The following is a 26,616-nucleotide window of genomic DNA, read 5'->3' as shown; positions in this document are numbered from 1 at the left end:
ACAGTCCGTGAGTTCGAGCCCCGCTTCGGGCTCTGGGCTGACGGCTCAGAGCCTGGAGCCTGTTTCAGATTCTGTGTCTCCCTCTCTCTCTGCCTCTCTCCTGTTCATGCTCTGTCTCTCTCTGTCTCAAAAATAAATAATAAAAAAAAATGTTAAAAAATTAAAAAAAAAAACACTAAGGTCTACGGTTTAGAAAAAATAGGCTCAATGAGATTGGAACAATAATTGATTGATTTTTGTTATAGGATTTCTTACTACTTTTAATATGTTGCTGTGAATTATGAATTCCCCAGAGCAAGATATACCATAAAGTTTCAACAGTTTATTTAACTATCAACTTTCTATTTTTGTGGGTTACCTAAAAACATTGGCACAACATTCTTTGGGAAATGTTGCTATAATTTGATTTTACTCTGGGTCAGTAAAACATTACACAAGAAACAATTGAACCACAAGGAAAATTGAACAAAAATTAAGTTTATTTATTTTCAGTTTAATTTCAATTGGTTATAGGATTCTCTTCTTATAAATTCTAAAATTGAGGTAAGTGTCAACATGGATAGACAAGATCGAATTGTGTGCATACAATCAATGTCTTTAAATTATTTTTAAAAATAATCAACAGTAAAGATAGAGAGCAGCTTATTATCAGACAAATAAATGGAAGTAAAATGGTACCTAGTACGTAGTCCATGTATGGGACATAATGTTCCAAGAATTAATATGTGCAAAGAAATAGGAACTTAGGAAGGGTATAATTTAGTTAAATCCTTTGGTGATAAATATATGATGATTCCAAAACAGAAGCTAAGGAAGTAGTTCCTTTCTAGAAGTAGTATCTGGAAGACAATTACTATCCCGTCTTACAAAACAGTGATTTATTCATTCAACAAACATTTACTTAGTGCCTACCAGATGCAGGGACCTGTCCTTTGTTTCTAGAAGACAATAGATGGATAAGACACAAATTCTTCCCTCATATTCTTCATGATTTATCTGATCATTCATACATGCAGGGGAGGAACCACATTCAAAGTGAGGGGGGAAATGCACATGAGAAGGTGAAGAAAGTCCCCAGAAAAGGAATGGCATTTAAACTGGACACGACAGGTGTTAGGAAGTTAGAAAGGACTACGTGCTGAGAAAAGGGAATAGAATGCCCTCCCCATGAGAAGAAGTACAGAGAAGAAAAAAAAAACAAAAAAAACAATTCTGTTTAATTGTAGCCTTGTGTCTATGAGGGAGGAATAAGCAACGAGACATTCAGGGTTTGCAGAAACCAGGCTAGAGCCCTACGCTGGGGCAGAGTCCTCGGAGCAGAGAGTGCAACGTGATGATTCTACGCATGTCCGGTGGAGCCTGCGACCCCACCTCCAGATTTCGGTCAGCAGTGGCTCTTCACCAGCAGCAGTTTTGCTCCCCAGGGGACGTTTGGTAATAACTGGAGACATTTTTAATCGTCATACTTATTTGACCATTGTATTTGGTATTATAAGAATTTAAAAGATTTAAAGTAATACTGCATTTAACATTTCAGACCGTGACTTTACAAGCGGCAACACTGCTTATTGACATTTAAAGGGAAATATATTGTCAGTGGACTAAATATTTCAGAAAAACTCTTCTGATAAACATAACCAGAAAGATAGATGGTGGGGTGCCTGGGTGGCTCAGTCGCATAAACGTCCGACTTCAGCTCAGTCACGATCTCACAGTTCTTGAGTTTGAGCCCCGCATTGGGCTCTGTGCTGACAACTCAGAGCCTGGAGCTTGCTTCAGATTCTGTCTCCCTCTCTCTCTGCCCTTCCGTCACTTATGTTCTCTCTCTCTCAAAACTAAACAAACATTAAAAGAATTTTTTTAAACTGATGGATGAAATATAAAAATCACTTTCCTAAATTTACCAAATAGGTAGGTGGTAAGGAATTAAAATGCCACTGGAAAGGATGGGACCCAGAGATTTTAACATGGCAATTTGGAACATTTTGCCAGGGTCATTAACTAATCATAAGTTGGTCATCACCAAAAGCCGAGCTACTTTTTGTTTTGTGCATTTTTAGCCTCATCACAAGTCTTGGGTGACAGATCTCTCTGCCTCCAGGACCTGTGAAGTATGCAATCCGGCTAAACTCCACTGTCTGCTTTGAGTTGGGATCCAAAGAGCCACAGGATTAAGACGAAAGAAGGAACCCAGACTACAGCCCAGGTCATCTGTGTAGACAAGAAAACTTCAAACACAAATCTCAGTGTCAAGTTATGCAGACAAATAGCGAACCCAGAGACCAGCAGAAGCACTAAAATCTTCTTTAAAGGAAGATAGTCATCCTGAGCTGTCAATTATTTCTATAAGTAATTTTCCTGATTACGATGCCTGTTACACAAAAATAAATAGACAAATGAGGAGATTAATCATAGATGAAAAGCCAGCAAAACCACTTCTAAAAAGTCAACAAGAATGGATACAAAAGACCCCTGAGTTGAGGACACAGAGAGACAATTGATAGTCTGAGAGCAGAGTACCAAATAGGAGAGAACTGTGGAGGGAGAGACAGAGAGATAGGGAGACAGAGACAAACAGACCAAGAGATCCAAGGATCTGCAGAGGGACCCCTGTAAATATTCAGCTGAGTGTGGGTCAAAATATTCATGTAAGGAAATTACCCTGAGACCAGAGAAAAACAACCTAGAAGGATTAGAGGGAACAATCCTTAGAAATAATATAAGGCTGGGACTAGTTAACTTTCCTGCACCTGCAAGAAAGAAGAGAAAACTTTGAAATTCACAGGATTTAGGGTAGAGTACTCACAATGTAGTGCCTCAGTAGGGGAAGTTAGTCCTTGATTCAAGGCTGCTCTGATTCTAACACAGCTCAAAAGCAAGCCTTGACAGAATAACTGTTTCTAAGTAACTGTATCCAAAAGAAAGCTCGAGAATATTTGTAAGAATAAAAAATATCTATTATCCAACAAGATAAAGTATACAATATCTGACATCCAACCAAAAGTTAAATCTAAATTAAACAGAAGAAAGTAGATAATAACACTAAGAGCAGAAAATAAAGGAATAAAAAATAGAAAACTTTAGATAATTTTGTAAAGAAAATTTAGATAAAAATCAATGAAATCAAAACTGGGTCGTTGGAGATGACTAATAAAATAGAAAAATTTCTGGCTAGATTGAGTGTGGAAAAAACACATAAATTACCAACATCATAAATAAGAAAAGTAGCCTGACTACAGAATCTGTAGGCACTAACAGGTTAATGAGAGAATACTATGAACAACCATATGCCAGGAAATTTGACAACTTGTGTGAAATGCACAGGTTTTTAAAAGGCACGAACAAACACAACTCCTTCAAAAATAAAGAACCTGAATAACCTAATAACTGTTTTCAAAAATTGAATTTGTAGTTAAAAGCCTTTGGGGCACCTGGGTGGCTCAGTTGGTTAAGCATCCGACTCCAGCTCAGGTCATGATCTCACGGTTGGTGAGTTTGAGCCCCGCGTCGGGCTCTGTGTGGACAGCTCAGAGCCTGGAGCCTGGTTTCACTTCTGTGTTTCTGTCTGTCTCTACCCCTCCCCTGCTTGTGTTCGGTCTCTCTCTCTCAAAAATAAATAAACATTTAATAAATAAATAAATAAATAAAAACCTTTCCACAAATAAATCTCTAGACTTCGATGGCTTATTAGCAAATTCTGCCAAATATGTAAGGGAAAAAAATGCTGATTTTACACAAATTCTTTCAGAAGTTGAAGAGGGTATGGGGTCCCTCGATGGCTCAGGCGATTAAGCATCCAATCTCTTGGTTTTGGCTCAGGTCATGATCTCACAGTTCATGAGTTCAAGCCCCACTTTGGGCCTGTGCTGACAGAGCAGAGCCTGCTTGGGACTCTCTCTCTCTCTCTCTCTCTCTACCCCACCCTGCCTCCCCACTAGCTCACTCTACCTCAATATAAATAAATAAACATTAAAAAAAAGTTGAAGAGGGTATGTATGTTCTTTTTCTTGATTGTGGTGATGGCTATAAGTCAAACTTACAAAATTTTAGGCTGTAAATATAAGCAGTTTGTTGTATGTCTATTATATCTCAAAAGCCTATTTTTAAAAGGTTTAAAAAACTATGTCCCAGTAAATAAGCAACAGACCATCTCCATAGGAAAATGCCCAGCATTTAGAAAGAAATGCAAACAAAAGCAATATTGAAATATTGTTTTGTACCTTTCACCAATCTTGAAAATAAAAAGATTGAATAAAAGCCTGTGATGAGACAAGTCTGTTTACATACTACTGGTGAAATTCAAAACTTTTCACCCATTATGAAAAGTAGTATGGTGATATGTATTAACTGTTATAGCTTTCTTTCTTGTGTGCTTGCTTCTTCTTTTTAAAGAAATATTTATCCAATAATCTTCACCATCATTGTGTGTTCTTAGAAAATGATTTCACATAGAGAAAGAGCTATCTTGACCAAGATGTTTTCTTCAAGACATATAATAAGAAAAAATAATAATTCAAATACCAAAGAGTAGGAGAGGTTTCATAAATCATGATGTTGATATGAAATTCGCTGTGATTGGAAAAAAAAAGTAAATGACAACAAGTGAAAACACAGATGTCAAAATTATGTATATGTTATTGTTGCAACTATTTTTAAAGGTCTATCTACTAATGAGCAAGACAACAAAGTCTGGATGTAATACGTCAAAATAAAAATAGTATTCTTATGATGGGAACAATATTGGTGATTAAAAAATTTTTAATATCAGGGCGCCTGGGTGGCCCAGCTGGTTAAGCATCCAACTTCAGCCCAGGTCATGATCTCACAGTTCGTGAGTTCGAGCCCCGCACTGGGCTCTGTACTGACAGCTCAGAGCCTGGAGCCTGCTTCAAATTCTGTGTCTCCCTCTCTCTCTGCACCTTCCCATCTCATGCCCTGTCTCTCTCTCTCTCTCTCTGTCTCTCTGTTTCGCTCTCAAAAATAAGTAAACATTTTTTTTTTATTTTTAGTATTTTGTAACATTTGTTTTAATAGAAAAAAAACACACTTGATCTAAATGTTGGTTCTCTTTTGGTAAAATTAGTAATTCTTTGAAAAAGTTTTCTTTTGAGGATGACTAGTTTGCACTAATTCATCTATATATTTTTTTCCTCTTAATTTCATCAGGGATCTGAAGTACAGATTACAGCCATAGCACAGTGGGAAGCCCTGAAATAGAGGGTAATCTCATTACCATGACATTTATCAGCTGAGCTAAGTGGCCATGAATATGAATGCAACAAAGAGATTGTGACAGAGGAAGTTTCTGGCATGATGGCTGCTTTCTGTTCTGTGCACAAAAAATACTAAGATTTATGAAAAAGTAATAAAAGCAATAACAATGAAATTCCTTGCACAGTTAAAAATCCCAGAAATTTGCACATTTGCATCCAGCATCTTGGTCAATTGATCCTTCTTGGAACCATAGATCTTTGTATGTAGCTGTTTCCAACAGAATATTGTTTGACAAAAAAAAGAGCCTTAAGATGCAGCTTTCTATTTTTTCATTTCTCTCTCATCTCTCTCTCTCTCAATCTCAAAATGAAGGAAATTTTTTCCCAGCTTCTTCATCTGCACTCATAGCAGCAGCACTAAATACCTTAACTCTGGAGAAAACAGTTGTTTCTGAAAACCATTACTTCTGCATATTACTAAAATTTTCCCTTTAACTGCATGAATGCTTGTTTCTGCATGCTTCAAACACATTTGCACACTAGAAAAAAATCACTCAGAAACAATTTCCACTTGCCCATTTTTATATTTGCCAATCACCTGTAACCAAACTTGCATTACAGAAACACATATCCATATCACTTTAGCTTTCCTATTAGGTTATTCATCTCAACGTGCTGCTCCACAATGCATTAGAAAGAAGTCTATGGAACCTTTTGCAGACTTCAGACAAGTTGCTTAAATCTCCCCATTTGTAAATTTAGAAATGTTTAGTACCTAACAGAATTGCTATGAGACTAGGTGTTTATAGTGTTTGGCATAATAACATATTTATTATTGCTATCATTCACTTCTGTAGACAAAAAAAAAAATGGATTTCCAGGTAAACAAACCTATCCGAGCTAACTGGGCTGTTTTTAAGATTAACAAATCGGATATGATTGTGTTTTCATTGCATCATGAAGTTTAAGTTTTGGTTATCAACATTATTAAATTTGCATTTGTTAGAAATATAATGTTAAACAAAAGTAGTTGTTTCCAGTACTTGAAAAAGTTGACCTCTGAGGGGAATGTATAGACTCTAAACTTACGTTAACATTAGTGTTCATCTACTAGTCTGTGACACAAAGCTACTGTTCACAAATCATTATTAATGAACTGAAGACCTAATCTGAGAATAGAAATAACTTAAAAAGCATCTATTAATTCAATTTAGAGTCAAGAATAGAATCTTTTCTACACATAAAATCTAACGAGAATCTTGATTCATTATTAGAATACTTTGATGCCAAATATATTTCACAAAGTAAGCATCAAAAGTTATCATGGAACATTCAAGTAAAGAAAAAAATTAACTCATAACATAAAATACCAAATGGTCAGATTAAAACAGAAATAGATATTCACTGTTTCATAATGCCAAGAAATATTCTCAACCACCTGGTTCAGTTCCTTCATTTTACAAATAAGAGTTCAGAGAAGTCTGAAGAGTTCAGAGAAGAGACTTTCTCAAGGTTACATAGGCCCTGCTTGGCATAATCAGTACTAACTTGTCTCTTAATTTCTACTATTCTGTTTATTCATCTTCTATATCATGCTTTTTATCAGGTCAAATATGAGGCACAAAATGGAACATGCTATAGACATAGACACCATTGTCAAAGCCAAATGTTAGCTATAAGCCAAAGCACAGAAGATATTTCAAAAAGGACTTTTTTTTTTCCATTAGTTAAAAAATCAGTTGGGGCGCCTGGGTGGCTCAGTCAGTGAAGTATCCAATTCTTGATATCAGCTCAGGCCATGATCTCACGGTCATGAACTGGAGCCCCAAGTCAGGTTCCATGCTGAGCATGAAGCCTGCTGGGAATTCTCTCTTTCTCCCTCTCTCTGTCCCTCCCCTGCTCCTGCTCATGCTTGTTCTCTCACCTTTCTTTCTCTCTCTCTCTCTCAAAATAAATAAACTTAAAAAAAATCAGTTATATTCATGGTAGCCAATAACAAATAACAAATTAAAATCTCATATTACATGTTGACTGCCGTATCCTTCTGTCTTTCAAGCCAAGTTTAACTAAAATTTCCATATAACTGTGATGAGAAGAATAACACCTTAAATGATTTTTTTTAATTTTAATGTTTATTTTTGAGAGGGAGAGAGAGACAGAGTATTGTGGGGGAGGAGCAGAGAGAGAAGGAGACACAGAATCTGAAGCAGGCTCCAGGCTCTGAACTGTCAGCACAGAGCCTGACACAGGGCTCGAACTCACAAACTGTAAGATCATGACCTAAGCCGAAGTCAGACACTTAACTGACTGAGCCACCCAAGCGCCCCATAAATTATTTTTTAAAATAAATTTGCCTTTTCAATGAAAACTACTAATTAACTTATCCACTCATTTTCCATGTCCTGGTCATTAATTAGCATTAGGTCTTATCTTTGTATTATATATGAAAAGTATGGGTAAAGCTATAATCTTATTTAATTAGGAAATATTCATTTAATTCTTAACTAAAATAATCTTCCATAGAACCTGAAAAATAAGTAATAAACTCAAAACATTAATCCAATTATCTCCTCTTTTAGAGCTAGAAGAGATATAGAGATTATTGAGTTCCAGTATTTAATTTACTAATGAAGAAACTATGACCCAGAGATTATTCAGAGCTATAGGGCTATTATGGCAAGCACAGAAATAGAGTTCTTATGACTTGCTTCTTCCTTCCGGAGATGGTTCAATATATTTTAACATATGCAACTGAAAATTTAGAGCCCCAGGACTGGGTTCTCAAGTTACTAACTGCATAACCCTGCACAATTTTACTGATAATATTTTCAAAAGGAAATATTTTAATCTTACTCGAGAAAGCTTAATAAATAAAATAGGATCTTAGATACTCGCAGAGCCAGCTTATCTCGGCCTCTACGTTAAACCACATTTACTGAATTTGCTGATAGGTGTCCCAAGGCAGGTCCATCCTAGAAGAACAAACCTGACTACTGAAACCAAACAAGGGATGATAATAAAAATGTGAGGATAAGTGAAAATAATTATTTTAAGGAGAAGCTTAATGTGTAAAAGGTAGAAGTGCCATTTTTTAGAAAGAGTATTATATTGTGAGGCAGGTGTTTACCATGGATTACAGAGAAACTCAAGGAGCAGAATTTACTAGAGACAAAAAAATTAATCACAGACAGAAGGAGAATTTTCTTTCATGCATATACTTAGCCTGGAGGTTCTGGTGGGAAAGAGAAATGAGGATAAAAAGACATCTTTAATAAAAGATAAGGAAAGTCACTTTTTACACAAACACCAGATGGCAAAATCAGTAAGCATGGGGTTTTCCATACACCCGGGGTTCCCGGCACCATAGGTAGGACAAGATGAGAAAATAAAATCTTCTATAAATGCCTTAGGTTATACACACACACACACACACACACACACACACACACACACACACGAGTAGGGGGGGCATGGATGGAAAGACAGACGTGCATACACTCACTTCCCAAAGGACAGAAGGCAGTTCCCTAGAATAATCTTGTTACTAGAACTCTGAACAGATTCCCCACCCACCTTCTAATCCAGTTTCCTTTATTCCATTTCACCTCTCATAAACTAGTACAAGATTCTAAAAATTTGTCTATGTGCTCAGAGCCTAGTGGAAACCTATAGATATCACAACATTAAAAAAAAAAGGCAATAAATGTCATTAATGAATCAGAATGAAGGAATAGTTATCAATGCTGACAGGTATTTCTCTGTCCATCATGGTTTTTTAACTTCAAAAAACAACAAAAGTTAATATCATAATTCAAAGATCACTGGACTGGGAATAACTGGAAAAAATTATGTTTTCCCATATATAAATAGGGGGTTATTTTTTTTAAGTTGATTTATTTTGAGAGGTGGTGGAAGGGCAGAGAGAGAGGGAGAGAGAATCCCAAGCACTGCACTCACAGTGCAGAGCCTGATGTGGGGCTTGAAGTCAGGAACTGTTAGACCATGACCTAGGCCAAAACCAAGAGCCAGCCACTTACCCGACTGAGCCAACAGGTGCCCCAATAGTGAGTTATTTTATTGTTTGTATGTTTGTGTGTTTGTTTGCTTGTTTGTTTTAAGAGAGAGAGAGAGAGAGAGCAGGGGAGAGGCAGAGAAAGAGGGAGACAGAGAATCCCAAGCAGGCTCTGCAGTGCACTGCACTGGTGGAGCCCCACACAGGGTTCAAACACAGGAACTGTGAGATCGTGACCTAAGCCAAAACCAAGAGTCAGATGCTCAACCGACTGAGTCACCCAGGCACCCTTATTTTAAAAGTTTAATTTTGGGATGCCTGAGTAGCTCAGTTAGTTAAGCATCCAACTTTGGCTCAGGTCAAGAGTTCGCAATTTGTGACTTCAAGCCCTGTATCGGGCTCTGCATTGGTCATACAGAGCTTGCTTGGGATTCTCTCTCTCTCTCTGCCCCTCCCTCACCTGCATTCTCTCTCTCTCAAAATAAATAAACTTTAAAAAAAATTCTCTCTCTCTCTCTCCCTCTACCCCTCTCCTCCACTGATGTTCTCTCTCTAAAAAAATGAAATAAAAATAAAAACAAATAAAAAAACACCTAAGTTTAATTACATCATTAGCCTAGAATTAATAAATATGTTTTTTGGTCAGATGTTCATTCATATTATAACAAATTATGATGCATGTACTTATGAGCTATCTTCACATGCAGGCGACTGGATAAACAACCCAGATGTATACACATCCTGGGGTCGTGAACTGCTCTCTAGGATATGAAAACTACATTTTCTTGGCTCAGGATGGCCCAGGGGACAGAGTTTCATCAGAAGAAATCCCTTCATGGGGTGCCGGGGTGACTCAGTCAGTTAAGAATCCAACTTCGGATCACGTGGTTCGTGGGTTCAGGCCCACGTCAGGCTCTGTGCTGACATCTCAGAGCCTAGAGCCTGCTTCGGATTCTGTGTGTCCCTTTCTCTCTGCCCCTCCCCGGCTCTCTCACTCTCTCTCTCTCTCTCTCTTTCAAAAATAAACATTAAAATAATAACAAAGAAAGAAGAAAAAATGCTTTCATATCCTGTCATTATGTATCACTGAAAATGCAAAGCACTTCCTAATCTTATTTGCTTTTGGAAACAGCCCTGGATAGTAAATCCAAACAACTCATTTTCAGATGAAGAAACTGAGGACTTGAACTAGAAGATGTGTGTGGACCCCACAAGTCAGCCACAACAAAGATTAAATAGTCTCTTAACTATCCTACATTGCTTATGTACTAATACACAATACCTCATTCAATGACTCACGTTATTGCATATGTGGTTGTTTCTCCAATCATATTTGATCTAGCAACCTTGAGATTTTACACCACTTAAGTTTTATTACTTAGAGATTACATCTAATTTATCTCCACAAATACATTGGAATAGAATCAATGTAGTATAATCAGTAATCAGGTGGCTTTAAGACTGCCTTTTAATTAGACCTGTGGTAATTTGTCTAACAAATGTATCACTGTGCAATCAAATTAACGTATACAACAAATTCTAAAGTGTCCCATCTACCATTGGAAGACTCTAGATACAATGCATACCAAGCAGGATCAAAGTGCAGATTTTCTGCAATGAGTATTTTTTTTTTCCTTAGGGAGTTAGTCACTAACTCGAGTTACATGCATGTTCTCCTTATTGTATGAGTAACTCAAAGCCACAGTATGACCCAGGATTTCCCATGTAGACCTTGAGTTGTGACTTCTGCTAGTAATATCTTGCCTAGTCCACAGCTTTTCTGTTATTAAAAATCCTCATGGGCTTATTCATGAGCTATCTCAAAGGGCTTCTTTGTCAGCTACATTAGCCCACCTGACAGAGATGATGATAGAAGTTGGCAGAAAGAGAAAATTGATCAATGGCTCCTTGTCCAAGAGACTCCAATAGAGAGACAAAAGCACCCAGTAGATTAATCCTCTGTAAGCACATGAGGCTTCATAAACCTTCAAAAAGCAGGGTCATATAGGGAATGAGCAGGTCTGTCTTCAACTCTCAAATACATGTGCAATTTGCCTTTCCATTCCTCTCAAAGGCATCTTCAGGGAAATGGAGTTTTTGCTTGTGTCTTTCATCATAAGCTAATAACTTAGTTCTGTTCTTCAAATACTCTTTACCCCAAAATGTTTAAGACATCATACTCTGTCAGCTACTAAAGCATTTTGATTGTTGGTTTCTTCAAAGTGTATCTTGGGCTGCATTTTCTTGAATTAGACAGATAAAAGTATCATCGTCCTGTATTGAATTTTAGTGATTATTATCAGGTTTCATTAACTTCAATATAGAATGAGGCTTTTATATTCAATCTAGGATATTATTTAAATTATGGTATTATTATTACCATTACTATTACTCTTGTCTATATCTAAAACTATCACTTAATAGTATGCATACTATATGGCACACCATGCCGGGGTTTCGTTTACATTATCCTACTTAATACTAGAAAAAAAAATCCTATGGTGACTATTTTAGCCTTCATTTTCCAGATGTAGAAACTGAACTTAAAAGGTTGAGTTGCTTAAAGATAACCTGGTTAATTCACTGTCAGAGCAGAACTCAGCTTTATCTGATTTCAATACCCCATCTATGCAGCAGTACTGATATTCTCCACACTGGTTTGGAAGTGTCTTATATTAGGATTTGAGGGCTCTGTTTTTCCACTTTACTCAATTATAAATTCAACGACTATTTTCCGATACGCCTGAATGCCAGGCAAGATGTAGAGACTTGGAACACGATGAAGAGGAAGACAGACTTGATTCCCATCCTCACAGTTTGCAAACCCATAATCACACCAATAAATAGAAGTCTCCAACAGAGACAAGTGCTATGAGGAAAGAGGAGAGTTTCAGGAAGATAGGTATTTGCAACACCTGCAGGAGTTTGGGTTGGGGGGAGGGGGTAAACGGCATTTTCAAGGAACAAAAAAAGGCTCAGTGACCAAGACTTCACTGGGGCAAGGTATGGCTGAGCGAAAGCACCTATGGGAACAGGTACCAGAAGGACACTGCTGTGGGGAGTAAATGACATCCTGCTAGGAATCAGGAACTGTTTGTTAGATTGCTCACATTAACGTGCACAATTAACTCTCACAACCGTGTGTAGAAGGATGAATGATTAGCCTCCTCTTACCCATGTGTAAATGGAAATTATATGACTACCCAGGAACACAGCCAGGAAGCAAAAGGGCAAAGGGTTGCATGTGAGCATGCCACCCCTGAAAGCAAGCACATTTTCACATTACGCTGCCTGGTGATTGCCAACGAGGTGGGCTGCTTCAGAAAAACACACACAGTGACCATCACCTAAAACTACAAGGCTGATTAAGAACTGCTTCATGACAGAGTTCCATTGACACACCTCTTAGAAGCCAAAGGATGAGAGAGGAATCTCTCAAAAGTAAAAATCATTTTTAAAATTATCAGTGACAGGGGCACCTGGGTGGTTCAGTTAGTTGAGAGCCCGACTTCTGCTCAGGTCATGATCTCACAATTGACGAGTTCAAGCCCTGCATCAGGCTCTGTGCTGACAGCTCGGAGCCTGGAGCCTGCTTCAGATTCTGTGACTCCCTTGCTCTCTGCCCCCCCCCCCCCCCGCTCATGCTCTATGTCTGTCTCAAAAATAAATATAAACATTGTTTTAAGAAATTTAAATTATCAGTGACCTGAAATAATGCTTGTATGTGAATTACAACAAAAAACATCAATCCTTGCCCGTTCCCCTTTCTCCATGCTAACCTCCAATTCAATGCACACCTTGGCAAAGATTCATTCTAATCACCTCAGTCTCAGGGAATACTGACAGTTGCATGGTGTTTCTCCCGGATTGCTGCAGACTAAAACCTAAACACATACAAAGTAATTGTGTCAATGAGGATGAATGTAGCTGCAAATGTCTCCCAGTGTGGTAGGGCAGTTGTGTAGCTGCTGAAATACATTCATTTCTCCTTACAATTGAATTAGGAAAGGAAATTACAATTAGGAGATGGGTAATATATTCTAAAACTAAAATAAAAATGCTTACACAAGACCCATATCCTAAACGCACATAAGATTCCTGGTCAGGAATCCTGTGCTTGTTTTTGCAATGCTCTTTTAGAGCCCAGCAGAGGAGTGTGGAGATCATGACCCAAGCTGCTTCAAACTCATCAGTTTCCTCTCCAGCAGGCCACTGAGCCTCAAGATCAGTGCTATGCTGAAATAACCTTCCCTCCTTCCTATAGTCTTTTTTGAAAGCCTTCCTCATTCTCCCAGGTCCAGTGTAAATAATGGATATTTTAGAGTTTCCCAGATGTCCTACTCAGAATCATTTGTCCTCCTTATACTCCCTTAGGACCTTTTTCTACCTCTACTATTATACCTATTCCAGCATGACATATTAGAAACATGACCTCTCTCCTCTCCTTACTATATGATAAGTTCCTGAAAGTCATGGATGATGAATTTCTTCTCCCCTTGTCCCTGCCAAGCACAAGATGGTGTACAAAGGCTGTATTAGTTGACTTGTAGACTCTCCTTACCTTAAGGATCTAAGTCTATACAGACACATACTTGCTTTCATTTTATAATTATTTACCATATCTGCATGACTTTTGGAGATATGTGCTATAATTAAAACTATACTCAGGATAGCTAATTTTTTATTGCCTTCATAAGTGCAATGCACAATGCATTTAGTTCACTCTACGCTCTGAATATGTATATACAAAAAGCATGCAAAACACTAGTAAAATCCAAGTGGCCTACTCTGTAGATTATGGGCACCTCCACATGTTCTGACGTCTGCTCCTGCCTCTGGACAGTGAACTGACTAATGTTGCTTGATTAATTATGGAATCGAGATCAGGAATCAAACAACTCTCCAGAAGCACTTGGAGTACAAAACAATGTAATTTCTAACAGAATTCTCTCTAAATATAGCAGAGCCAACAGGAACTCTGGAAATTGTGAGACAGCCCTTTTGTTTTGTGGATAATACAATAGAAGCCAGAGGAACTAGAACTGCTGAATATGCCTTCAACGATGAAATCAGCATTTCTGATTCCCACCCTGCTGCTCTCCAAGGTCTGATACTTATATAGTATAAAATGTTGCCTTTAATAAGAAGAGGGTTCCACAATTCTGGAATATTTGGTCTAAATTTTTATTTTTAAAGCAACTTTGTTTTTTTTAATTTTTTTTCAACGTTTATTTATTTTTTTGGGGACAGAGAGAGACAGAGCATGAACGGGGGAGGGGCAGAGAGAGAGGGAGACACAGAATCGGAAACAGGCTCCAGGCTCCGAGCCATCAGCCCAGAGCCTGACGCGGGGCTGAACTCATGGACCGCGAGATCGTGACCTGGCTGAAGTCGGACGCTTAACAGACTGCGCCACCCAAGCGCCCCTGGAGAAGATTTTTAAAAATCATAATCAACTCTCTTGAATTAATTGGCATTTAAAACCACTACAACCAATAATTGGAGAATATTCTTTTTTCTGAGCACATGGAACATTTTCAAAAACTGACAATTTACTAGACCAAAACAATAAATATCAGCACATTTAATAGAATCTGTATCATAAAGAATATATGTTATGGACTATAATGCAGCTAAGTTAGAAATCAGTAACAATATGTTAAAAAGGATATATTTAAAATTTTTAAATAAAGTCCTCAATAATTCACAGGTGAAAGAAGAAATAGCAACAGAAGCTAGAAAAAATTACAACTGTATATATAATAGTGAAAATATTTCTTTTAACCTATTGGGATATAGCCAAATAAGTACTTAAGAAAATTTCATCTTTCAATTAATTTTGGAAAATAAATAAAGCTGAAGATTAACGAGGCACAAAACATATTTGAAGATAAAAAAAATGTGGAATTAATACATATTAGAAAAAATCAAATATAGAAAAAGTTTTAATTATATTAGGGGGGATAATTAGGCCAAATTTGCCTTTTGGTAAAACTAATAATTTTGCCAAGATTTTGCAATATTGACCAAAACATAAAGAGGAAAAGCACCAATTAATCATTCAATAGGATTGAAAAAGGAAACATAATTCCAAATTTAAGAGACATTAAAACATAACAAGAGTACCATGAAAAATTTTAAGTCAATACATTTGAAAATTTAGGTGAAAAGAAGAAATTCACCTTAAATATAATTTACAATATTGTCTTAAAACAAAAATAGAATTGTCTTAGTAAGAAACTGAATCAGTTAAAAATCTCTCCACAAGGAAAACATCAGACTAAATAATTTTATAGTCAAGTTCTACCAATTTTTTGAGAAGTAGATTATTCTAATTTACATAAAATCTAATGAAGTTAGAAGAAGGAATACTCTGATTCATTAGAGGGAATACTCCTGGACTCATTTCAAGAAACTGGCACAAAAAGAAGGAGGAGGAGAAGGGGAGGGGAAAATGGGGAGGGGAAGGAGGGGGAGGAGGGGTGAGGATAAGGGGAAGGGGGAGGAGGAGGAGGAGGAGGAGGAGAAGGAGGAGGAGGAGGAGAAGGAGAAGGTATCATCTTAATTCCAAAAGCAAATAAGGACAGTATGAGAAAGAGCTACTACAGATCAAAATTTCTCATGACTCCAGATGTAAAAAATAGAAATAAATCTTAAAATCAAAGATATATTTACAAAATAATTAACATGTTTGTTTCATCCCAACAATAAAACAGTAAGAAGTCAAATAATTTTTTGCCATATTAATAAAGAGGGAAAATAAATGATCATCTCGATAAATGTAGGAAAACATCATTAAAATTCAAATATGTTTATAATGTAAGATGAAAATAAAGTTTTAGAGACTAGGAAAATAAGAAACTTCCTTTTTCTGATGTTATCTAGAAAAACAGCATATTTACCATATTCCAAAATTAAAAATTGAAAACATTTCCTTTAAAACTAGGTCTCCCATCATTACAAACTATGGTCCCCTATCAGAGTTTCATAGTGCAACTATGAAAAAAGATACAAACTTTGGAAATAAAGATCTATCATTATTTGTAAGTAATATGATTTTCTGTGTAGAAAACCCTCAAAATATTAAAAGGCAAATTATTGGATTTAATAAGACAGTAATATTTGCTGAGTATAAGATTATGTAAAAGTAAAGTTAAATTTTATGAACCAGGAAGAAGATTAGAAAATACAATGTTCTAGGAATAAGTCTACCAAAAGATTACAAAATTTTGTGAAGAATAATACAAAATTTATTTTAAAAGGCCTAAAGGGATAAATATAACATTTTATGGATAGTAAGTCAACATTCAATGTCATTTCAACAGCAACAAAAAAAAAACAAATGGGTTTTTTCATGGTACATGACAAGCTGATTCTAAAGTTTATGTGGAAGAATGAAGAGCCAAGATTAGCCAAGACCGTAGAAAGAACAACCAGGAGACATACTTATCACATATCCAAGTTTTCAAAACTATTAGGAAGCTATAATAATTAAGATACATTGTTTCTGGCACAGGAAAAGACAACTGAAACAAAAAAACCAAGTAGAGAACCCAGACATGTGTGCCAAATAATGGAGATGGCACTGAAAATTAGGAGGGAAAATATGACATACTCAAGAAATTATATAAGCTGATGATTACATGTCTGCTGACTGAATATTTCCTCCCATAGTCATCTACCTTAGAGAAACTCTTATTATGTATATCAAGAGGTATGTAAAAGTATACTTATGGAATAATTGTTTCTAACAAAAGATACAAATGGATGGATGGATGGATGGATGGAGGATAAATGAATGAATAAAAAAAGCAAAGTGTCCATTGACACAATGTATAGATGGATTGTGGCATGTTCTTACAGGGGAATAATAAATAGCAGTTAAAGAATAATTTGTAGGGACACCTGGGTGGCTCAGTCTGTTACAGCGTCCGACTTCTGCTCGGGTCATGATCTCATGGTTTGTGAGTTCGAGCACAGTGTCAGACTGTCTCCATCTCTCTCTACCTCTCCCCTGTAAGTGCTCTCTCTCTCTCTGTCAAGAATAAATAAACATTAAAAAAAAATTTAAAGAATAATTTACAGCTATCTATACCAATATTAAAGAACCTCACAGTATCATTTCAAATAAACAAGTATAATATCAGACAAATAAGAAACATATTGTTTAGCAGTGCATATATATGTGGCAAAACCTTTAAGAAAGTGAGAGAATTATTGACACAAAATTCAGAATAGCGGTTGTTTCTGGAGGACAAAAGGTGATGTAGTCAAGAGGGACACACAGAAGCCTTCAAATATGTTGCTAATATTTTATTTCTTAGGCTAGTTGGTGGATATATGTGTGTTTAATTTATTATTGTTCTATAAAATGTACATGCAGTACACATAAAAATATGAATTCTATAATATTTTATTTAGTGTTTTATAGTTAAAAGTACAAAAATAAATGTCTCACCTTGGCTGAGCTGTGGAAAATGGACTGCATGAGGGAAAGAGCATAAGCAGAGATACCAGTAGTCTAGACAGAAAAGGATGATGTCTACAGAAAGGATGGAAGAGGTGATGGCAGCAAGAAAAGATTAATTTGGGGAAAGATATAAAAGTCAAGCCAACAAGAGTTTCTGGTGAGAGATGGAATATTAAAAGAGGAATCAACAATGGCATTGAGGTATTTGGCTTCAGTTAACAGTGGAAGTTTATGTTACTGAGATGGGAAATATTAGGTGACAGTTTATTTAAAATTCCAATGATAAATGACTGTATAAAAAAGGTTAAAAGATAAGAAATATATGGAAGAAAATTGTAGCTTATAAAACAGACAAAAGATCGTTGCCCATAATATATAACGACCTTAGGAATCCCAAAGAAGAAATACACAAAAAGAAAAAATGGGCAAAAAATATGAGCAGACAAGTCACAGAGCAAATGACAAGTATATGAATAGATAATTGCCCTCAGTAGTAATCAAAGAAATGCAAATTAAAATAGCAGTAAGATGCCATTTTTCCCAAATATTATTGGGGGAAATATTGAATTACAATTCCAGTGTTGTTAAAGGAGAATCTATTAGAAATACACTATTATATACTTTCTGATATTGATTTAAATTAGTATAAACCTTTTCACAGGGTAATTTGTATATGCTTTGATTCAATAATTTCACTTTTAGGAATCACTTTTCCAGAACTACCTTCATATGTATAAAAAAGTACTTATAAAATTATATTTATTGCAGAATTATTTTAATATAAACAGAAAATAAGCAAACTTTCAATGGTAGGATGATGGATAAATATATTATTATAATAAGGTTATCAGAAAATCTCCCTTTAGGTTCTGAAACCTCTTTCATATAATTTCCCACCACCATATAATATTTTTTCCTTATGAGAAGAGTATTTTATCTTACTTCATTGTTGTAGGTAAATTTGGCACAGCCATTATTCTTTTTTCCTTTCTTTTTCCGTAAGAGTTTTATATATTTGCACTGAGGAGGAACGAATTGCAATGTGCAAATTCTCATGGTTTATGTTATTAGGGACTCTGCTGACTCATTTTATTGAGTCTAATCTATTTATAGAACATCAATACAGTCACTTAAGGTCTAATGGAATTCCCTGGGACTTGACATTGAAAATTTTTCATGTTATAGATATTCACTGCCTCCTCAGGCTTACCCTCCAACCTTCTCTGCTCTCCAGACTGACCTCTATGGTCTTCTTTAAGCCTGTGATTTTTCTTTAAGGTATTTTAACATAGACATTGGCTCTATGCATTTTTCAAGGTAGCCATTCGTTCCAGTTATGTTATATATTGTTATATGTAATCATTATCTTTTAATTTCTTTTATTTATACCTACCAAGTCATATTGTATCATAAGCAAAACAATGGATATGGGAGCTTTTTTAGTCAGGATGGCTAAGCAAGTTCTATCTGAGGTAATAATTGAGTAGACACGTGAATACAGTACGGTATTGAGACTGTGCAATGTGGAAAAAGAGTATTTCAAATCAACAAAATAGCAGGTATAAAGCACTTGAGATGAGAATTTTTAGCATGGTGCATGGGAAACACCAAGAAGACACTGTAACTAAAGCAAAGTAAGGTAATAGAGCAGCTTAAATGACAGACGCTTGTGATATTTTGTTAATAGATGGATGTGTCAGACTGACACAAAGGAGTGTCCAATCTTATGTACAGAGGTATTAAACTCCAGGGAGAACGGAATTTCTAGTAGTGACTGTGGTAAACAGGGATGCCAGGGATGATGGAATTATTTCCACGGATTTTTTTTTAATTTTTTGATGTTTACTTATTTTTGAGAGAGATAGAGAGTGAGTGGGGGAGGGGAAGAGAGAGAGGGACACACCGAATCCAAAGCAGGCTCCAGGCTCTGAAGTGTCAGCACAGAGCCCAATGCAGGGCTCGAACCCACGAACCTTAAGTTCATGACCTGAGCCGAAGTTGGATGCTTAAATGACTGAGCCACCCAGGAGCTGCTTTTCTGAGGAGCTTTTAAAAGTGAGTGATGGGGCACCTGGGTGGCCCAGTCGGTTAAACGTCTAACTCAGGTCATGATCTCAGGGTTCATGGGTTGAGCCCCGAGTGGGGCTCTGTGCTGACAGCTCAGAGCCTGGAGCCTGCTTCGGATTCTTTGTCTCCCTCTCTCTCTGCCCCTCCCCCGCTCACATTTTCTCTCTCTCTCTCTCTCTCTCAGTCTGTCTCTCTCAAAAAATAAATATGCATTAAAAAAAAAACAGTGAGTGCATTCCCACTTCTAATTATAGGCTCTTCTTTGAGGGATGTATTTGCTTAAGTGATTCTGTAATAGTAATCTCAGATAATGTTGTGGTAGAGACAGAGCAGGGCATGGGGACACAAATTATCACCCGGAATCATGAGGCTCCCAGATTTCAGTCAAACTCTGCTCTGGGGTGTGTTGAGCACAGAGGAAAGGGAATACTACAAGGTAGTCAAGGAACACTTTTTTATCCAAATAAAGTATTCCACTGTTGCATCTGTACATAGAGGTGATTCCATTGTCCGCCAACCTGTGAAACTTTTGTTTACAAAGTAATTTTTAATACTCTAACAAAGAAAGCATTGCAGATGTCTTCATCAAAAAAAAAAAAAAAAGGTGTTGTCTTTTCTTTCCCAGTAGCACATACTAAGCAATCCTTTAGAGAAAAATAATAATACTGTCCTTCAGTCTCTGCAATCTGACGAACAGCTGTCCTTTCTGATATTTTTCTTATCCTAATAAAAGTGTAAGGAACAACAGAGTAACTACACTTCCTTCCCTGTGGAGTGATGCCTATCCTGTGATGAATGTATATTGTTTGACCAGCCAGTACCCCTTTCTTTGGGGAACTGCCCCATCTGTATTTAGTATGATTCCAGTGGGACTGTCCATAAAAGAGGTATCTTTTCCTCAATGGTGGTGGATCTGACCCAGGACATAGACCGGGCCAATCAAAGCACCCATCTCTCTGCCCAAAGTGATTGCTAGTATGTGTCCCAAATAGCATTGTTCTCAGTTCACAGGTTACTATTCACTGTATGAGATATTTATCAAAGGGGTAGGAAAGAGAGGATATGACTTGTCTTCTAGAATTAAAAACTATAAGTTTAATTTGAGACAGTGGTCATTATTTTTACCACACAGAGGTGAGTCTGAGAATAAAAGAAACATGGAGAAATGTAGAGCCAGGAGATGAAGTTAAATGAAATTCTGACCATAGCTTTGAGTATATGCATCCATAGGTGCTTAAGCAAATTCCACCATTGGATTTGTCATTTGTGTTATTAGGAATCTATTTCTCCATAATAAATTAGCCCAAGATATTGCAATTTAAATGGCAGACATTTAAGATATTGATATTAGAGAGCTGCTCAGAGTCAGGAATCCAGGAGTAGATTAGATGGATAACTTTGGTCTCTCTTGAGATTCCAGACAAGATGTCAGCTGAGTAGAACATCATCCGGAGGTTCGACTAAGTAAGGCTGGAGGATCCTTTTTAAGGTGCTCACTCAATCACATGGAGTTGGCTAGAATTCCTCAGACTTTTTTCAGGAGGCCTCAGTTCCTCATCACATGGATTGCTCCACAGAACTGTGTGGGTGTCCTCATGACATGACAGTTTCCCCTGACATGAGCAAATCCAAGAGAGAACAAGGTAAAAGCTACAATGTCCTTTATGATTTATCTTCAGGGGAAGATACCATCACATCTGCAGTCACCTATTTGTCATAAAGACCAATCCTGCAGCAATATGGGAGGGGCCTATACCACGGCTTAAACACCAAGAGATGGGAATTGCTAGAGCCATCTGCAAAGCTGAGCACCCAGTTGTACAAACATACATATTTCCTTTTATTTTTAATCCCAAACTACTTAATTCTGGATTTCTGTCACTGGCAGCCAAAACAGAGTTCTACCTGATATATAGTCGTCAGTCAATCCCCTTCCTCAAAACACTCCGCTCTGTTTTTAAATGTCTTCAAAACAGAAGCCAAAGGAAATAGCCTAGAATGAAACCCCAAGTACATCAGTAGCGTTACTACATGTGACATTTGAAAAATCATAGACTTTCTGAGCTTCATTTCCATCTGAAAATATTCCGGACCATACTTTCTGTCATGTGAAGATTAAATGAACACAAATAATATTGTTGTTGTTGTTTTAATGAATAGGACATTTACAAGCTCACAAATCTTTCACATCTATTTTTCTAATCAAGGATTATAATAATCTTGTGAAGTAGATAGGTCAGGTATAGCTCTCAGCATTTTTCAGATGAGGAAATGGAAGGGAAAGGTTATTATTAACCCAAGGTCAATGTAGCCCAGCTGGTAGAGTGGCATAGCTATAGAGCCAAGACATTTGTTTAGCCACATATCTATCAATCTAGTTTGTGCCATATTGTCCCTCTGCATTCTTGCTCAGGCCTGCTGGCCCAGACAAAGGTATTTCAGCCACAATAAATGTCCCCTTCCTATTTCAGCATTCGCTCCCTCCTGAGAATGTGACTAAGCCCCACTGCCTACTTCTGGGCAAGCTTAACAAACATAGATTGTACTCCTGTCTGAATATTCATTCATTTTAAGGCCTGCATCTATGAGAAGTTGACACATTCTCTGTGTTTTCAAGTCTATACTTTGCCAATACCACATTCTAAGTTTATTGACAAAGAAAGAGAAACCTACCAGTATGTCACAGAAACAAGGACAAAAGCTTCTTGCTTTTCATTTTAAGGTATTACAATTTAACAGAAGGAATTCTGTAATGAGAAGATATCACAAGTGGGTGGATAAGGAAGGCTGGTGTTTCTCCTGGGAATCATCAGAATGTTTTCTTGTTCATTTTCTTAGAATGCGTTATGAAGATCTGCAGAAATGAAGCCTACACGGTATAAAGGGACAGTTGTGCAGATTCACAGAATAGGGTGTGACAACCTTTCAGTCCCTTACACAAGCTTTGGCTTGTGCTTTTTAAATATAAGCAGCATATAAGTGTTAATTAAAATTACTCCGTGTGCAATGTAAGGCATTTTCATGTTAAGTTTCGTGGCATTGTTTTCTGGCATATATAATGCAGTAAATCAACCACTAAGGAAGAAACATAAATTCCTAACAAGATCTTATGATATGAACCATGCTATCTCTCCTGTGAGGTTATTTCGTCAGTTTTTTTGGGTTTTTTTTTTTTTTGGCTAAAATCTCAACCCCTTTTGGAATCTCCCATATAAATTTCCTTCCATTTCCTCCCAAGACAGCATTGCATCTCACTGATTCACAGTAGGCTCTTACACATTTTATAAAACGTTATCATCCCAGGGGAATTAACTCCATTCTTACAAAATCATTGAAAATAAGAGAAGGCAAAGGCCACTGATTGTCCTTCTCTTTTGGTGGCAATAGCAATTTTCCCCATTAAATAGAAGTGATACAGAGAACAAAACTCAGGTACTCCCAGCCAGGCAAATCAACCCACGGGAAATTACGTAGGAAATTATATGGTAACATCTAAGTTTTGTGTGTTTATCTACAGAAAGGGTGTCAGACAAAGTGAATTGAAATGGCTTATCACTGAGGCATTTCATTTATTTAAAAATACTATGTGGTGAAACTGGAAAAGCAGAACATTTTGATAAAGATGAAATTTTACTCTTTTAAAAGTTATTATTATCAATAGATTGCCCAAACTCATTCCCAACTACCATTCTTTCCCTTAGCCTCAATCTTCTCCTACAGCATCACTCGCAGTGGTATCTGGTGAGGTGAGTCAAGCATATGCCTGGAACAGAAGCATGCTCAGGACAGAAAGGAATCAGGGAGTATATTATATTAGAGAGGGAAGTTAAGTGACGATTTTAAAATGCTCAAAATTCAGTGACTTAGTGTTTGTGGATATGAAATAAATGAAAATAAAAAAGTCCTGATTATGAAAGTGGGCACAAAAGAAATTACCTGTCAAAATGTCATGTACCCATTGACAGTAGAATCTGAAAAATAAATGGTTGCAAATGGAATCTGATGCAGCAGAGAAAATAAACAGATTGTAGCTAAATACAATCACATGAACAGATCTTAGGAAAATAATTTTGGATGGCAAAAACAATCGTAGAGTAATATATACAGTATGATGCCACTGAATCACATAAACTTAAAAATTAGTAACCTAAACAATATATTGTTTGGGATACAAGAATAAAATTAAGCCATATAGAAACACAAGGGAATAATGAATCTCAAATTCAAGATGGTTGTTATGTTCTAAGGGGTGAAAGAAGCCGGATAAAGACTCAGAGAAGAACACCTGTGACCTCAAGGGAATAGTTTTTGGTTTTTGGTTTTTGATTTTTTGTAAATTGGGTGCTAGATACACAAGTGCTCATCTTACATTGCTTTTTAAAATCCTTGTTTGTATTTAAAATTTCCCTTTGGATTTCATTTATATTTAATTTTTACAAAACAAATTTAACTAGTGTCATGTACTTTGATAGCGATTATCACTTGAATAAACCCACATCTTCTAAAGAAGAAATAAAAGTCCTGGAACTAAAACTCCAGCTGAGAAGACAGGTTTGGGGACTTATGCTTTTGGATCTGGATGTTGAGGGAGGATGTTGAGAATAGGTTTCTGAAGGTTATTTGCTGAAGTGTTGCCCAGTACAAGGAGGAAAGCCAGAAAAGGGAATTGCTAAATTCTGGGCAAGTCAGAAAGTCAAGAATTCTCAGGAACAAAGTCAAGTCCTTAGGTTACACAGTTATTTTTAGTAGTCTCTTTCTAATAGAAACTATGATTTCTTTTTGACACGAGAATATTCTATAAACCCACATTTTCTATCACCATATAAATAAGTAGCCCCTTATCTTAACCTAGGTAAAGTCAAGAGTGGACCAGAAAATCTGGTTCCATGTTTCCATTCTGGAAATCAATCTCTAGATAAAATTCTTTTTTTGTTTTAGCTACACATTCTGAGGTCTTTCTGCTGGAAGGTGATTTAAATTTATATCTAAATTTCGGGTTACCTCTCCTGAGACCACTGTCAAATTTCCCTTCGGTATTCAACAATATTCCAGAAGAATTTAATCTTTTAGATATTGAGAGAGAAAAAGTTACTAATAACATAGTTAACACATAATTTCTTATCATATAATAATGTCTTTCCTAGATTGGAATTTTTATGAATTCCCAGAGTAATTTTTTAAACATTAAAAAGTAAGGAGCACCTACGTGGCTCGGTCAGTTGAGCGTCCAACTATTGACTTCAGCTCAGGGCATGATCCTAGAGTCATGGGATCCAGCCCCAAGTTGGGCCCCACACTGGGCATGGAGACAGTTTAGGATTCTTTCTTTCTCCCTCTCTGCCCCTCTCCCCCATTTGTGCTCTCTCTAAAATTTGATTTCATTTGATTTTTAAAAAGGAAAATAAAATTCAACTTTATTATGGTCAATTTACTGTATATAGTTGTAGTTGATTAGAAGCAATGAACATGAGAAAAAGGTACTATCAGTTTCCAAGTGATTGAAGAGAAATTTTTGGAGATACACACTCACACACACACACACACACACACACACACATATAGTATATGTTCAATATATATTTAAATGTACATAGATTATATCTATATACAATTTATATATCTATATAAGTAATAAATGTGGAATATCAAAGGAAAAAAATTAAAGAATCTTAATCTAATGAGCCAAATTAAAAATGCCCTAAATATTATCATAAGGCATAAAAATGTTCTAAAACATTATCACTATATTCTATTTATAATTAATGAATGGGAAGGTTGACTAGAGTGGAAGAGTCCATTATACATATATATCTCTATATGTATATATATAGATATATATAATATATTATATATAATATAGGTATATTTTATATATAATATGTACATTCAACACTCTCATATATATGTAATATATAATGTACATATATGCAATAGTTTTAAATGCCACAACAGTTAACTGAAAATTTTTGCCTTTACAGAGCTAAAATTATGAATATCAATCACTATTGACTTTTTTTTTTTGCAGATTCACATATCCATCTGGACACCAATTATTACTGCCGGTTCATAGTATGCCACTCCATTCTTCATGCCCGAATGCTTTCTAAGGGTCTTTTAAACACATGTGCCAACTCCTAGTATCAAATACAAAAGTTGTATCATTCAGAGGGGCAATTTTCATAGGAGAACAGTGACCAATTGGGGGAAAAAAACAAATGGATGTGTTATCACACATGTTATTATCACCAACATCTCCTATTTACATATTTATTAAATTATTTTCCTATTTATTAAGAAGAGTACTCCCAGAAATCTGGGGGAAAGAATCCTGATCTAAAATCTCAACATGCTTCCTAGGATCAATCCAGGTCTTAGATGAATGCTTTGGTCAACCCAGATGTCTGGGACTGTAGAAGAAAAGACTTAGAAGAAAATTAAGGTTCCGAAACTAAAAGAATATAGAGTAGGAGGCTAATTCTGCTAGTATTCATACCTCCTAAACTTCTGGTTGTTCTTTAAACACTGAAATCCTCGATGATAATTAGGTCTGGACTGAGGCCAGTTTGGAGGCCCTCCAGGCATATCTGCTTGCTACTTTCAGAGCTGATTAAGTAGTTGGTCCTAGAAAAGGTAAGGATTGTTACAACTAGGAATACCAATGAGGTCAAGCCAGGCTTTATTGCAAACATAATATCACTCTCTCCTTTGTATTGCTTTCATTGTTTGCATGAAAGTAATCCACAAATATTATCCTCTCAACAAAAGACATGCAATATTTTTTTTAAAAAAATCATTACAAAGAATATCTGGTTTCCCAGTTAATAAAATATTAATTATGCCCATCCACATTTTGA

Source organism: Acinonyx jubatus, chromosome B2 (assembly GCF_027475565.1).
Source record: "Acinonyx jubatus isolate Ajub_Pintada_27869175 chromosome B2, VMU_Ajub_asm_v1.0, whole genome shotgun sequence".
Taxonomy (NCBI): domain Eukaryota; kingdom Metazoa; phylum Chordata; class Mammalia; order Carnivora; family Felidae; genus Acinonyx; species Acinonyx jubatus.
The sequence above is the reverse complement of the archived record's forward strand: the minus strand, read 5'-3'. Positions refer to the sequence as shown.